At 35.6% G+C, this 13,788-nt stretch overlaps 1 protein-coding gene across 1 annotated transcript in view; it reads left to right on the top strand.

Annotated features, from left to right (window-relative positions):
- Acvr2a (activin A receptor type 2A) overlaps window positions 1–13,788 on the top strand; it is an 80,052-nt gene that overhangs the window by 32,836 nt on the left and 33,428 nt on the right. The window lies entirely within an intron of this gene.

Here is a 13,788-nt window from a genome sequence, read left to right on the forward strand (position 1 = left end):
TGTCGGTCCAAAGTTCATGAGTTCCTACTAGCTTGGTTCGGTTGTATCTGTAAGTTTCACCATCATGGTCTTGATACCCCTTGCTCAGAGAATCCCTTTTTCCTCTCATCAGCTGGACTTCCAGAGCTTAGCCTGTTGCTTGGCTGTGGCTCTCTGCATCTGTTTCCATCATTTACTGGATGAAGACTCTATGATCAGAGAGCATTCACCAACCTGATTACTGGGGTAAGCCCGCTCAGGCACCCCCTCCACCACTGCTAGTAGTCTAAGCTGGTGTCATCCCTGTGGATTCCTGTCCCTGTGTGTGTGTGTGTGTGTGTGTGTGTGTGTGTGTGTGTTTATAAGACATTTTATTTAAAACACAGGAAATGTTTTTATTTAGACAGCACCTGTGTTAATATTGGAAAGGTACAGAAAAGATTAGCCTGGCCCCCAAGAAGCAGTGGCAGTCATGCAGATTTGTGAGGAATCTAAACAAGGAGGTATTATTTTATTAATCTCGCTTTATCACATTTAAAAGTGAGTACTTTATCTACTTTTCCTCAGTTCTGTGACTCTGCGTTACCATGCTCCTGGATTTAGAATGCTCTGATTCTGTCAGCTTAGTAAACATGTTTTTTTCTGGCTTCTACTTTATATAGGTGAGAACTTATTAGAAAGTAGTTTGTTCACCTAGACAGTACAGCTTATCAGTTATTGATTACAATTAAAGTAAACTTGACATTTCATACATAAATTCAGGACATTTTGTGAACTGGTAATATTCAACTTTGTCTTGAACTGGGTTTTTTTGTTTTGTTTTGTTTTGTTTGATTTTTTTGTTTGTTTTTGTGCTGAAAAATATTTGAACCTGGGTAAGGACAGATACTTATTATTCTGTCATAGTTATGGAGTCTGGTATGTCCAAGATCAGGTAGCATCTAGTGTGGTTCTTCCTACTACATGTTTATGTGGCACATAGCAAGAGGAAGAGAGCATGCTCTCAAGGGCCCCTGTTTATGATAGTGGAAATCTGTGGCCTACACAACTCAAATTTGGCCCCACTTCCCAGTACCTTCCAACAGAACTTTTGGAAGGGACACAACTCAAGCCATGGCCTGCAAACCTTTCCAGGCTTTTTTTTTTTAAAGCTTCTCATTCAAATAGCATTAAGGATAAGGAGAGTGGGAAGCGTGCATGCATTGTGGCTCAAGAGAACTGATATTTAAAGAAAGTTTGCTTGTCTGGTGTGAACTGATGCAGACCAGTCAGATGATGAAAGGTCTTCTCAGATTTGTTAGAGATCAGAGATCTTGATTGCAAGATCTACAATGGTGGGAAGCTACTGAATAGCTCAGAGTCAGAGGAGTGACTTCATTTTGTTTGTCTTAGTATAGCTTTGTTTGGTTTCTAGATGAAGAGTTGATTGATTGGGTGAAGTGGGAGCTGAAGAAGGGTGTATATATCTTACATTCTAAGAATAGACAAGAGGTTCAAATTCACTTAACACTTCCTTAATAACAACAACAAGAAACTTGCTTTCATTTTTCTAATTACATTGCTTATGACTTAAATTACAAGTGACCTGATTTTATTCTTTTTGAGGGAGAAGAGAGCTTCAGTTACAAATTCTTACTTGACAGCCTTAGGTAATATGTTTTATTGACTGAGTACTAGGATGAACAGGTGGTTTTATGGTGAGTAGGAGTGAGTTATTTAGTGTCTTTATGGAGGCTTACTTTCTGTGGTATCCTTGTTCCTGTAATACTAACAGGGAGTCATTGTGGCCACTGGCTCAGCGTACAGCAATGACAAGTCACTGTGTTATATGTGCTAGGATGGGAAATGTCCCTTACCTTTTACATTGCTTAGTGCTTTTCTGAGTAGTGTTGAAGATAAAATCCTACTTTTCTGCAGACATCCTACATAAAGATGCATGCAGGCTTTTTGATTTCCTGCTCATTATTCCTGCTTTTTTAGTCACCTTCCATGAAAAAGTAGACTTCAGTGGATCTTCAGAAGAATCAAATAGTTTTGAGTTATTTATTTGTTTATGTTAGTGTGTATGTGTGCCTGTGTGTGGAGGCCAGAGGTTGACATTGGATGTCTATCTCAATTGTTCTCCAACTTAATTTTGAGACAGGGTTTCTCACTGAACCCGGGAACTTGCTGATTGTCTAGACTGGCTGGCCAGTGAATCCTAGCAATCGGCTCCTTAGGCTTGTGTGACAAATACTGTGGACTGAGTCATCTCTCCATTTTTGCTTTGTGAGTTTAATTCTGCTTTCTGTGCCCTGTTTTGAAAACTAAGCTTCCCATTATTTCTTTCCTCCCAGGTTTGAGGTTGTTTTGAAATTACTTTCTTTTTCAGTGTTTCTGTTTAATGCCAAATATCAAAGTGCCTGGCACATACTAATCAATTCTGTATTCAAGTTGATGACAGACAGTGCTTTGTGTGAAAGATACAGTGTCCTTTAAAATTTCGAGTAGTGTGCCCTCAAAATAGATTTATTTGGATGTTTTTTGGCAACGATGGAAAGCCTAAATGTGGAGGTAAAACACTGAAAAACTTAATACCAACTTGAGACATGTTTGTGAACAACTGGATGGAAGTCATTCCTTAAATGTGAAAAGATGAAAGCTAAATAATGGTGCTTTCAAAATTTCTCTGATGATTGTATATCAATAATTTTAAAAACTGTTTTCTTTGAAGTCTTCTTGGAGAAATCATTATAATGGATTTCTTAATATTGAGTAGCTTAGAATTTGAACTCAGGTCAGTTAGCATCTCCTATCTTGGTTATTTTTTTAAATTAGTGTATATTGTACAAATAAGTAGGCTCTGTTACAAAATCTTTGCATATGGTGCTTTACTAGTATTTAACATCCCTTTCATCCTTTTAGCACCTTTTCTTGAGCAGACCTGTGTAGAGTAGTCTGGAGAAAAGGTTTAATGATGAGCTCCTGTACAAGTTTTGCCAATAGAAAACCCATACTTCTTTGTATTATCTCTATTTATACTTAAGTGAATTAAGAAATAAGCAAGTTGTAAAGATGTCTGGTAAAAGGCTATCTGTTTCAAGCTCTACAACTTTGTGTTATAACATTTTAAGAGAGTTAGTACATTTTCAAATCTTGGACTTTGTCAAAGACAAATTATTTGGTGTTGTCTGTGTGGGAAGAAACAGTCATTTATCTATAATGGAATATATTTAAGTTGCCCTACTTTGTGTTTATCATGTGTTATCCACATTGGACCCAACTGGCCTTTCTTCTGCCTCAGCCAACTGGAGATCTTGGTTTTACTTTTGGTAATGTCAGGAATTTATATAAAGAACTATTAAATAATTAGCAATTAGATATGGACTTCTAAGTGCTTGTGTTCTTCATAATGTGCATGTTTGTGTATAGCATCTAGTACCACAGCATACAGTGTTTATATGTTAAACATATTCTGTATTGTTTTAAGTTTAATATATATACACATTACTTTCAAGATCTTGTAATATTTTGTTAAAATGATAGTAAGTGCTAAGTATGGAAATTATACACACGGCAAACAAAACAAACAAAAACACAAAAAGTTCTGGGAAGCATGCCAGAAAATGTTTGTGTTTTCCTTTAGAAGTGATTTTTTGGTGGTGGAAAGGTGCTTAGTTAAAAAAACAAAACAAAACAATGAGAAGAGCCTTCAAATGTTGCATTACAGTGTGCAGGGATAATACTTGAGAAGTGATCTCCTCATCTATCTAAATATCTATCAGAAGTCTTTGGGGATAAAATTTTGGGCAGTGTTTGGTCCTCTAAAGAAGTTGCAAATAAGCATGCATAAAAATTAATCAGACCCAAAGGCCATACATCTCACTGAACTTCTATCTATTGAGAACAGCCTTTAAAACAATGAATTAAAAAGAGCTGTGAGCAGCCAAGTATGGAAAGTGATTCTTGATGTGCATTAGCATAGAAAACAGGATACTAAAAGATCTATACTATATTTATAGTTATATGAAAACAAGTCTGGGAAAGAAGCTTCCTAATTGGACATAAGGCCGGCTCAACAGGAGGGAAATCATGCCTGGTAATAGAAACATAAACATGAACTAGGCCAGTGAAGTCCTGATCCTAGAGGAGAGTCTGTAACCTCTACTTTGATGAAGTGCCAAAGAGAGCCCGGAACAAAAATGGAAACAAAACCTTTAGATCCCTTCCCCTCACCTCTTCCTTTGTCCTTACCCTTCTCAGCTTTCTCTTTTCCTCCTCCCTTTGCCTGGTTCTGTCCCTCTGTTCCTCCACACCACCGCTCTTCTCCCCACTTTCCCCATCTCATCCTTCTTTCAAATAAAGTCGCACTATGAAACCCATGCATGCCTTGAACTTTGAGATCCCCCAGCCTCAGCCTCTTTAGTACTGACTGGGGTTAACAAGTTTGTAATACTTTCATTTATTCAGTTTTTTGATCTCTCTCTCTCTCTCCCCCTCTCTCTCATACACACACCCAGATTGTATAGATATTTTGCCCATGTGTGTATCTGTGAACCACCACATGTGCCTTGTTCTCAAAGAAGGCTGAAGAGGATGTTAGATCTCCTGGAGCTGGAGTTTCAGATGGTTGAGTCACCATTTGGGTGCTGGAAATGGACCCCAGGTCCTCTGCTAGAGCACTAAGTGCTCTTAAGTGCTGAGCCATCGGCCTCTCAATTGCAGTTTTGAACTGCATACTACTTTGATGGATACTACTTTGAGGAAAGTGTGCATTCATTCATGCCTTTTGTGTTCCCTCCCTACTTTGGTCCTTAGGGTGGTGCTGTGCTGCATGGTACCTTCACAGGTACGGAAGTGAGTCCTCTCAAGATCACACGCATCACACACGCCTCCACTCCCACCTTCACTTTCCTCCTCATTCTCACTGTCACTGTCACTCACTGCTGCTCTTACCCTCAGTCTGTCACTGTTACTATAGTTCATCCCCAGTGTCACTGTAGCCTCCTGTTGCTCTCTCTGTCACCGTCATTGTCACTCTCACCTTATCACTGTCTCTGTCATGCTCACCTTCATCCCCACTCATTCTCACTCACTTTTTTACACAGCTCTGATGAGTTTAATGAAAAGAAGCTCTACATCTTCCAAGGAAATAAAGCATCAAAAAGACTGTTATGATTCTGAGAATTTATACTTTTGTCTCTTTCATGCACAGTTTTCATTATTGTGCATTTTAAAAATAGCTTATCAATTTTAATCTGAGTGTTATATGTAGAGCACAAGTTCATTCCCCAAAGATGAACATCTAACATCAGAAATCTCCTTTTAAAGACTTGATAAAACTTGATTAGCTAGCACTTTGGTATAAGTCATTCTTTGAAAGATGGCCAGAGAACCGTAGAATCTCGTGACTTGACTTAGGCCTTTGTAGATAGAATCCCCCAGGATTTGTGTCTGTAAGGCTAAAACACTTTCCTGTTGAGTCTTGTCTTTGAAGCTGTAACTTACGCTGGACAGTGAGACTAAACCATGAAGGGTTAACAGGAAAAAGCAGGGGAGTTTGGAAGCAAGCATTGCCATCTGAGAAGTACAAGACAAACATTGAGAAGTGGCCAGCTACCTAACCCAATAAACTGAGGAAAGCGGAGGCTTGGCCACTCTGTCTCTGTCAGTCCTTTCAGTGTCTCTGACTATTTTGTCAGTGTGGATTTAAGAGACCACTAGTTTTTATGGGGTTAGTTTACTGTGGCTCTTGGAGGTTCCCCCCACCTCTATCCCAACACAGCTTAGTCATTTTTTTTTTTTTGATGCATCTTTAAAATACCACTCTTTTAAAAAGATAGAATCAGGTTGGTACTGAACTTCCAATCTTCTTGTTTCAGCCTCTCAAGTGTTGGTATTACAGAAACGTACTACTTACTGATTGTGCCCGGCCTTACACCTGTGTTTTCTCTATGACAGAAGCTCTCAGATGTGGACTGTTCATTTGTGATGCTACATCTGGACTTTGGAGCACTTTGGATTCAGACCCGTACTTATGGAGATCACAGTGTTCATAGAACAGTTAAGCTCTTAGCGTTATTTAGATAGATAGATCCTTTCATTGAAAGAACTTTTTAGTAATAGTGTTCAATGGGATTTTTAAGTGTTTCCCCAAACAACAACTCAAATGAAAGTGAAAATTACCCTTGTGAGGCAGCTGCTCTAGGTGGTTCAAAGTGAGAGTAGTAAGACAACACTTGCTGAAGAGTTTGAATGAGATTGCTTCATAAAATAATTGAAGTCAATGAATAAGATTGTCGTTTGAATAAGATTGCTTCATAAAGTAATTTGTATTTTTTTGTAATTTTGAAATGTAAAGCTAAATAAATAAATTTAGTATACATTGACTAGAACCAGGTAAATATAAATAAGTTTGTACATTTGTTTTATTTATTTATTTATTTTTTTAACGTATAGGTTCCCAGGGATGGAATTCAGGTTGTCAGACTTGGTGATAAGAACCTTACCCATTGGGCTATCTTGCTAGCCCTGTGTATTTTATGTTTGCCAAAACAATTTTAAATGTTGGAAAAAATTAGGGGTATTTCATATTGAGCATTAGTATTCTGTTTATTTATGATAGATTTTTAACTATTTTATGTGTCTGAATGTTTTGCCTGTATGTATATATGTGAACTATGTGCTTGCCTGGTGTCTAAGGAGGTTAGAAGAAGGTATTGGAACACCTGGGGATGGAATTACATACAGTTGTGAGCAGCCATGTGGGTGCTGGGAGTCGAACCTGGGTCCTCTGGAAGAGTGGTGGGTACCTTTAACCACTGAGCTATCTCTCCAGCCCCTGTTTATGAAAGCTTTTATGTTTCTGGGTATGACTACTTAACAGTAACAGTGAAGGACTTGAAATAATAGCTACACACACACACACACACACACACACACACACACTCACACTCATAAGGTTTTCTAATATGTTGAACATCTTAAAATCATTCCTTTGTGTAGTGTTGTGCAGAATATTTTGATGCTATTTGATTTTTTAATTTGTACAATAAGATGGTTTGAATGAAAAGTCTTCAGTGTCTTTGATCTGTTTTCCTTAGCTGATTCTCCGGACTTCTAGTCTGTCCCCTAGAGTGGCAGGAACAGTGAAAGGGAACTAAGAAGTGCTTCTGACATTATTATATTGTAAACATCATTGACTTTTTCTGGTAGATTAAGTTGCCCATGGGAGACACAACATGTCTTGAAGTATGTGCACATTGTGAAATGGTTAAGACACATTAATTTATATGTGTATTCCTACACAGACTTAAATTCTAACCCATAGTGCCATATGTAACTGATTAAAATCAGTCGCTATCAGTGAGTACGGTAGGCATGTAGCTCAGTAGCATAGATATCCAACTCTGGCATATGTGTTTATTCAGTATTCTCAGGGACTTGTTCATAGCTTCAGGAAGTATTATTTGTCTAGGAATGAACCTCAGATTTTTAAGTTGCCAAACACTTTTTTTTTTTTCTTAAAGTTGTTTCATACATAGGAAAATTGTGAGAGGATGGGGTTGGTCACAGTGCTCTAAAAATGTTCTTTTAATTTAGAAAAAAAAACATGCAATTTGTAATCACAGATGATATTTTATTTCCAACCTTTAGTATTTGATAGATTTTCTTCAGTTGTTGCATTATATTTTGCTTTTTATCATTCAGTAAGTACTATGTATGTTGGAGGGTAGGTAAGATGGTAGTCTTATACCAAGCATATTATTAAAAAGTACATTTGTATTATTTTTGCTCAAAACTATTGGCCACACAACTCTTTAAAATGGTTTTTAAATATCTATTTTTTCATATTGAGATTAACACATTGAAACTAATACTTCACAAAAGCCAAAAGCTTACCAAATAGAAACTATTGAAAATAAAATTAAAGAAACATGAAACAGTTAAATAATTACTCGATTTCATATTAAGTAATATCTAGATATTATGTAGGCATCTACATATCTTTGTGCATTAATTCGCCAATTGTTGACTTTCATGTATTAATGCTAGAAAGGAGTTTTCAGTCATGAATAAAAATAAATGTTTGCCAGCAAAAAACTGTCAGTTTGATAGAAGATAGGGCCATCAGTCATCACCATTTATTTATTGCCTATCTAAATGAACATATGCCATTTCAGCCCATTTTTAACAGGCTAGCTTTCCTAGTCATTAAAATGATTGTTCATGCCTTTTTTATAAATTAATTTTTCTTTGAAAAAAGTTGTGTAAATTTAGCATGTACAGCATGTTTTGAAATAATGTGTACATTATAGAATGGGTAAGTCATGTTAATTTACATGCATTACTTCATAGATTTAAAATCTAATATTAAGTGACATTCTAAAATGGGAAAAGGATACATGCACACATGCATGCATGCACACATGCCCACATGCACACACAGACTGACTAGAATCAGTAAATATGGCTGGGAAAACAGCTCAGTTTCATGTGTTAGGTCTTAGGTTTGTTCGTCAGAGCTGCAAGAACACATGAATCATAACAATAAAGTAAATCAGTGTGTGATGTTTTTATTTGAAAGTTTTTATAGTAGAGGTTGTTAAAATTATAAAAATAAACCAGTAGATATAAATTACTTTACATTGGATCAGTGAGCACTTTTGAGAGAAGGCAGGAGTACTGATGGTCACACTTTAAGGGTTTTGCTATGTGTACCAGAAGAAAATTTGAAAATAGATACAGATATGAGATTGAGACTGCAAAGATTCCTGAAAGAGCTGGCCTTTTAGGAACTGCTGGAATAACAATAGCGAAAGAAGGGATTCAAAAGTATAGTTGCCTAAATAGAGTATAACCCCTTCAGCAATTATTATTGTAAAAGCTACCTTTCCTCATTTCATTGTTTTCTTCATTTATTAAAAGTGGTCTGATTGGTGTGGATCCATTTCTGGCTTTTTGTCTGTATCACACATGTCAGGAATCTCCTTGTACTATCTGTCACTCTGTCCTGATGTTTTGTGGACATGTCGTAAACCATAACATTGGAAAAGTAGGAGTGACTTCTCCAGCTTTATTCCTTAAAAACTATTTTCTAATAACCTTGTTTATGTCTACAAATAGGTTTATCGAGATTTTGATTGAATTTAAATAAAGCTGTACATGAATTTAGGGAGAACTGTCATCTTTGTTATTCTGAACTTTCCATACATGAAAATTGGATGCTTCTGCAAGTGTTTGGATCTTTTATTCCATTAATTAGCATTTTACAATTTCACCACATTTGTGTTTTGTTAGATTATGTTAATTTCTAAATATTTCATTTAGATAAAGTGTATTTGGTTTTGAATTTTTTATACTTCAGTTTCATTTTACTCATTGTTACTATATAGAAGAGGAACTGATTTTGTTGTTGTTATCTTGTCACTTTTTAATTCTAGCAGGTTTTCTTTTATTTAGATTCTTTGGAAGTTTTTAGAAAAGTAATAATGTTACTGCAAATACAGTTTTATTTTTCTTTTCTCAGCATTATACCCATAATTTCTGTCCCTTGCTTTGTAGCAGAAATCAGAACATTCAGTCTGTCTTAAATAAATGGATAAGAGGAGTGTGGGTGATGTGGGTGATGTGGCTTTGTCTATGATCCTAGCTTGAAGTCTTCCTCATTGTGTATGGCCATTAACTATGATGTCCCTGGGGGGCTTTTTTGGTAGATCCTCTTTATGATGTTTAGGAAGTTCTTTTCTGTTCCTGGTATGCAGTTTGTTTTTGTTATAAATGGGTGTTGAATTTTGTTTGATGCTTATTCTATGTTGGTTTATGGGGTCATACTATTTTTCACTTTTATTTTCTTGATTTGATAGGCTGCACTGAGTAAGTTTGAACACTGAATTCACCTTGCATAGCTGAAGTAAACCTGTTTGTGGTGTCTTAGTTCTCTTTTTCTTTTTTAAAAAATATATTATTAGATTAAATTTATCAAAATTTTGTTATTTTACATCCAAGTTAGTGAAAAATACTGGTCTGTTTTTCCTTGTGTGCTGTTACTTTATATCAGTATAATTCAATTTCAAAATTGTATTGAAATTAATTAATTGATTAAAATTAATTTTGACTTTGAAATGAATGAAGAAGCACTGGTTCTTTTTGTATCTGGAAGAGATTTTGTATAAAATTAGTATTGGTATATTATTTTAATATTTGGTATAAAAACCCTCAAATCCTATTTATATGCAGTCTTTTAGTTGAAATTTCTTTTCTCATGGAAAAGAACTCTTGATTTCATTGTCTTGGGTGTTTTATGGCCCAGTAAGTAGTTAGGTCCTGTGTATAGCTTGTTTTATTTTTATTTTTTCCTTAGCTGTAAGAAAATGAAGCAGTTAGCACTAGTCATCAATACAGGTACTCTATACAGAAATATTACATAATTTACTCAGATACTTGATTGTAACTAGAGTTCCTGATTTACTCTAATTAGACTAAATTTTGGATCTGGAGAAAAATTTGGTCATTGAGCCTGCTTCATTTTATGCATGTAGAAAGAGGTAGTAAAGAATTTGTTTACCTGTTCAAGGTCACAGAAGAGCTTGTAGGTTCAGGTCAGAGTCCTTAAAATAAGGGTTGTTAACTAGGGAGGATCATTAGGTCTTTCCTGAGTTTTTGCAGGATAAAAAGAAAAGAAGCACATATGTGGATGGAAGCATAAATATATAGTATGTGTATGGATGCATATATGTGTGTTTATGTATAGATCCCCTAAATACACTGTTAAGCTACCTCTTTTCCAGGACATAGAAAATGACACTGAATTACAATAATGCATGACACAGGATTCAAGAATGTGCCTTAATTTTATGCCTGCTTTTTTTTTTTTAATGGCAGTCTTAACTACTTGAAATTATTTTAGTAGAATAAACTTAGGCACAGAGGTTTAACATTTAAGAAAGCTTTAGATTGAATAGACCATCTGAACAATAGCATCTTTTTTAGAACCTCATTTTGAAGTCACAGTATGAACATTAAAGTGTAAGAACAAGTTAGATACATTTAGTATATTTTCATAAGTATGTTATTTTATCTATTGTTTAGTTATGGGATGTATGAGACAGGGGCTAATTACAAACCAGCTTTAGGAGGAGTGAGGAAGATTGTCACAGGTTTCCTCATAAGCAATTTTCTGTACCTATTAAAAAAATAAGTGATACTCTAGATCTAGAAAATTACCCAGAAAATGTATTTAACTTTCAAAGATAAATCTCAGAAGTACTTTTACAGTGATTAAAGTGAGCGTTAGTTTGTGTTTTGTCTACACTAGGAGGAACAAATATTTCCCCTTCCTTGTTATCCCTTTTGTGGGACAAAATTCTCTTCAGAAAAATCTTGAGACTCTCTCAGTAGAACACTTCAGGAAGCTACATTCATTGACTGGAAACCAAAGGTGCATCCCATTTGGTACTTAGAATACCAGCAATGTTTGTTTGTTTTGGTCATATTACATTTAAGATATTCCTGTGCAGTGCTCCATCCATCCATCCATCCATCCATCCATCCATCCATCCATCCATCCATCCATCTATATATCTATCGGTCCATCATTTTTAGCATGAGTTAAATGGACAGAAATACACAGAACATGTATCTCTAGCAAATCAAAGGCAGATGAGCCAGCCTGCTGGAATTAGTAATGGCAATGCTTTAAGAAGGAGTTGCTGATCACACACAACCTGTCAGCCAGATGCATCCGAGAATGAATTTCTACATTTAAGTGTTTGGAGAAAATATCAAAGATAATATTTTGTGAGATGCAAAAATTACAAAAAGTTTAGTTTTTAATTTGTATAAATAAAATTTTATTGAAACACACACTTTATTCATTCATTTACTGTGTATGGATACTTCTGTACTTCACAAGCAGAGTAGTTGCAACAGACCATATGGCCTGAAAAGCCTAAAATACACACTGTCTGGACCTTTACAAAAAAGTTTGCCATCCCTGTTTTAAGATAAGAGTGTGGGCAGTACATGCTTTTAGGATTTTTGGTACAAGAGAAACTTGGTTTGCTCATGTTTTGATGAAGTTTCAGAAAAGAAATAACTTAGACAATGGCTGCTAATGTGTACAGATAAATAGTAGTAGCAGACCTCTAGAATACAGATGACATCAGTATAGTTTACAGTATGTCGTTTTATGACAACATTTCTGCACATCGATACTACAAATTCATAAGTACAGCTTTCTTAGTACATTGTAGAACAGCTGTTCTTAAGACTTAGGCTCTTAAAATTAAGAAACTTACATTAGTTTATTGTTGCTAGGACAACATACCAACCATGAATGACTTAAAAGATATAAATGTTGGATCCCAGTTTCATTGTCTCAGTCATTTGTTGGTTGGTTTCATTGCTATGGACCTGAGTACAGATGTGAACATGGTAACTGGGAACATGTGCAGTCAGGCCACTCACCTCAGGGTAGACAGGAAGCAGAGCGAGAACTGGGAGAAGGAATATTGTGCTGCAAGTGACCTACTTCCTGCAACTAGACCCCTGGGGAGCTTCTAAAAATACCATACTATGGGGCTCCATCATGGGATTAACTCATTGATTAGGTCAGAAACCTCAATATCTAGTTACCTCTCAATAATGCCACTGGTTGGGGACCAAAACTTCAACATATGAGCCTTTGGGGCTGATATTTCCTGTCCATAACACAAATACCCCAGAGTATTTTTTATTTTTAAATGTAGATTGTATGGTTTCTATGTTAGAAATGAGGGCATTTTAAAATTGCAATTTGTTTAAAAATGGCCCATGTTCATTCTTTGTAAGTAAAAGAAGAAATCTTTATGAAAAATGTTTTCTAAAGCAAAAAGAAATGTGACATTTTTTGTCACTTTCATGATTGTTTTAGTAGAAAGCAGTGGGATTCTTTCTTTATTCAGCTGCTGTTGTATGTTACTTTGATTGTTGTATTATTTTGATCTAGCCATATACAGTTATGTAGTTAGAAAAGAGGAATACTATTGTAATAATTTATTTAGATGTTTTTGTATTTTTCTTTGATATAATACCACAATTCAAGAAGTAGTCTCTTATTTTGGTGATCTGTCTCACTCTGAATGGGTTTTTACACGAGTGCTTTTGTAACATCACATTAATTCTTTCAGAAACTGTTGATTCTCTGCATTATGCGGATCTTCTGGATGTTGACTCACTTCATTATTTAGAATTCAAAGGCCACATTTGTTAATATTACCACTGACCTCACTATGACATTGTTATCTGAATGCTAGTAGGTACAGGTCTTCCACAATGCCTGTTTTTACCAACTGATTGTACCAGTGGTGACACATATTAATGTGAATTGCTTTACTTGAGTTAACAGACTCACTTTTGAGGGCTTGTCTGCCAGATTCCAAAGTCTCCATGACCCTGCTTTGTTTAGTCTACAGAGTTGAGGAAACTACAGCTTCCCTATACAGGATAATTATGTTTGCTTAGATTGTATTTTGTCACACAAAATATTAAAAAAGGGTCTGTTGGAAAGGTTGAAATTAATAAAATTAACAATTTTTGCTGTTCTTTTGGTCCTTAAATTAAATGAAGCTGACGTCGTCAAGAGAAATCTTGTGATATGCGTGGCTAATGCAGATTATTGTGATTATTTTTATATGTAAAGTATAGGGATTAACCTAGCCACATAAATGCAGAGTTACAACACTGGGGGACAAGAAACTATTGACACTGCAAGAGTGCATGAAGTGGCTGCCTTCTTCAGAGCACAGGTGTTAAGAGTTGTATGGCTACATTAAGTTGTTCTGTTATTTT

This window comes from Peromyscus maniculatus, chromosome 4 (assembly GCF_049852395.1).
Source record: "Peromyscus maniculatus bairdii isolate BWxNUB_F1_BW_parent chromosome 4, HU_Pman_BW_mat_3.1, whole genome shotgun sequence".
In the NCBI taxonomy this organism is placed as follows: Eukaryota; Metazoa; Chordata; class Mammalia; order Rodentia; family Cricetidae; genus Peromyscus; species Peromyscus maniculatus.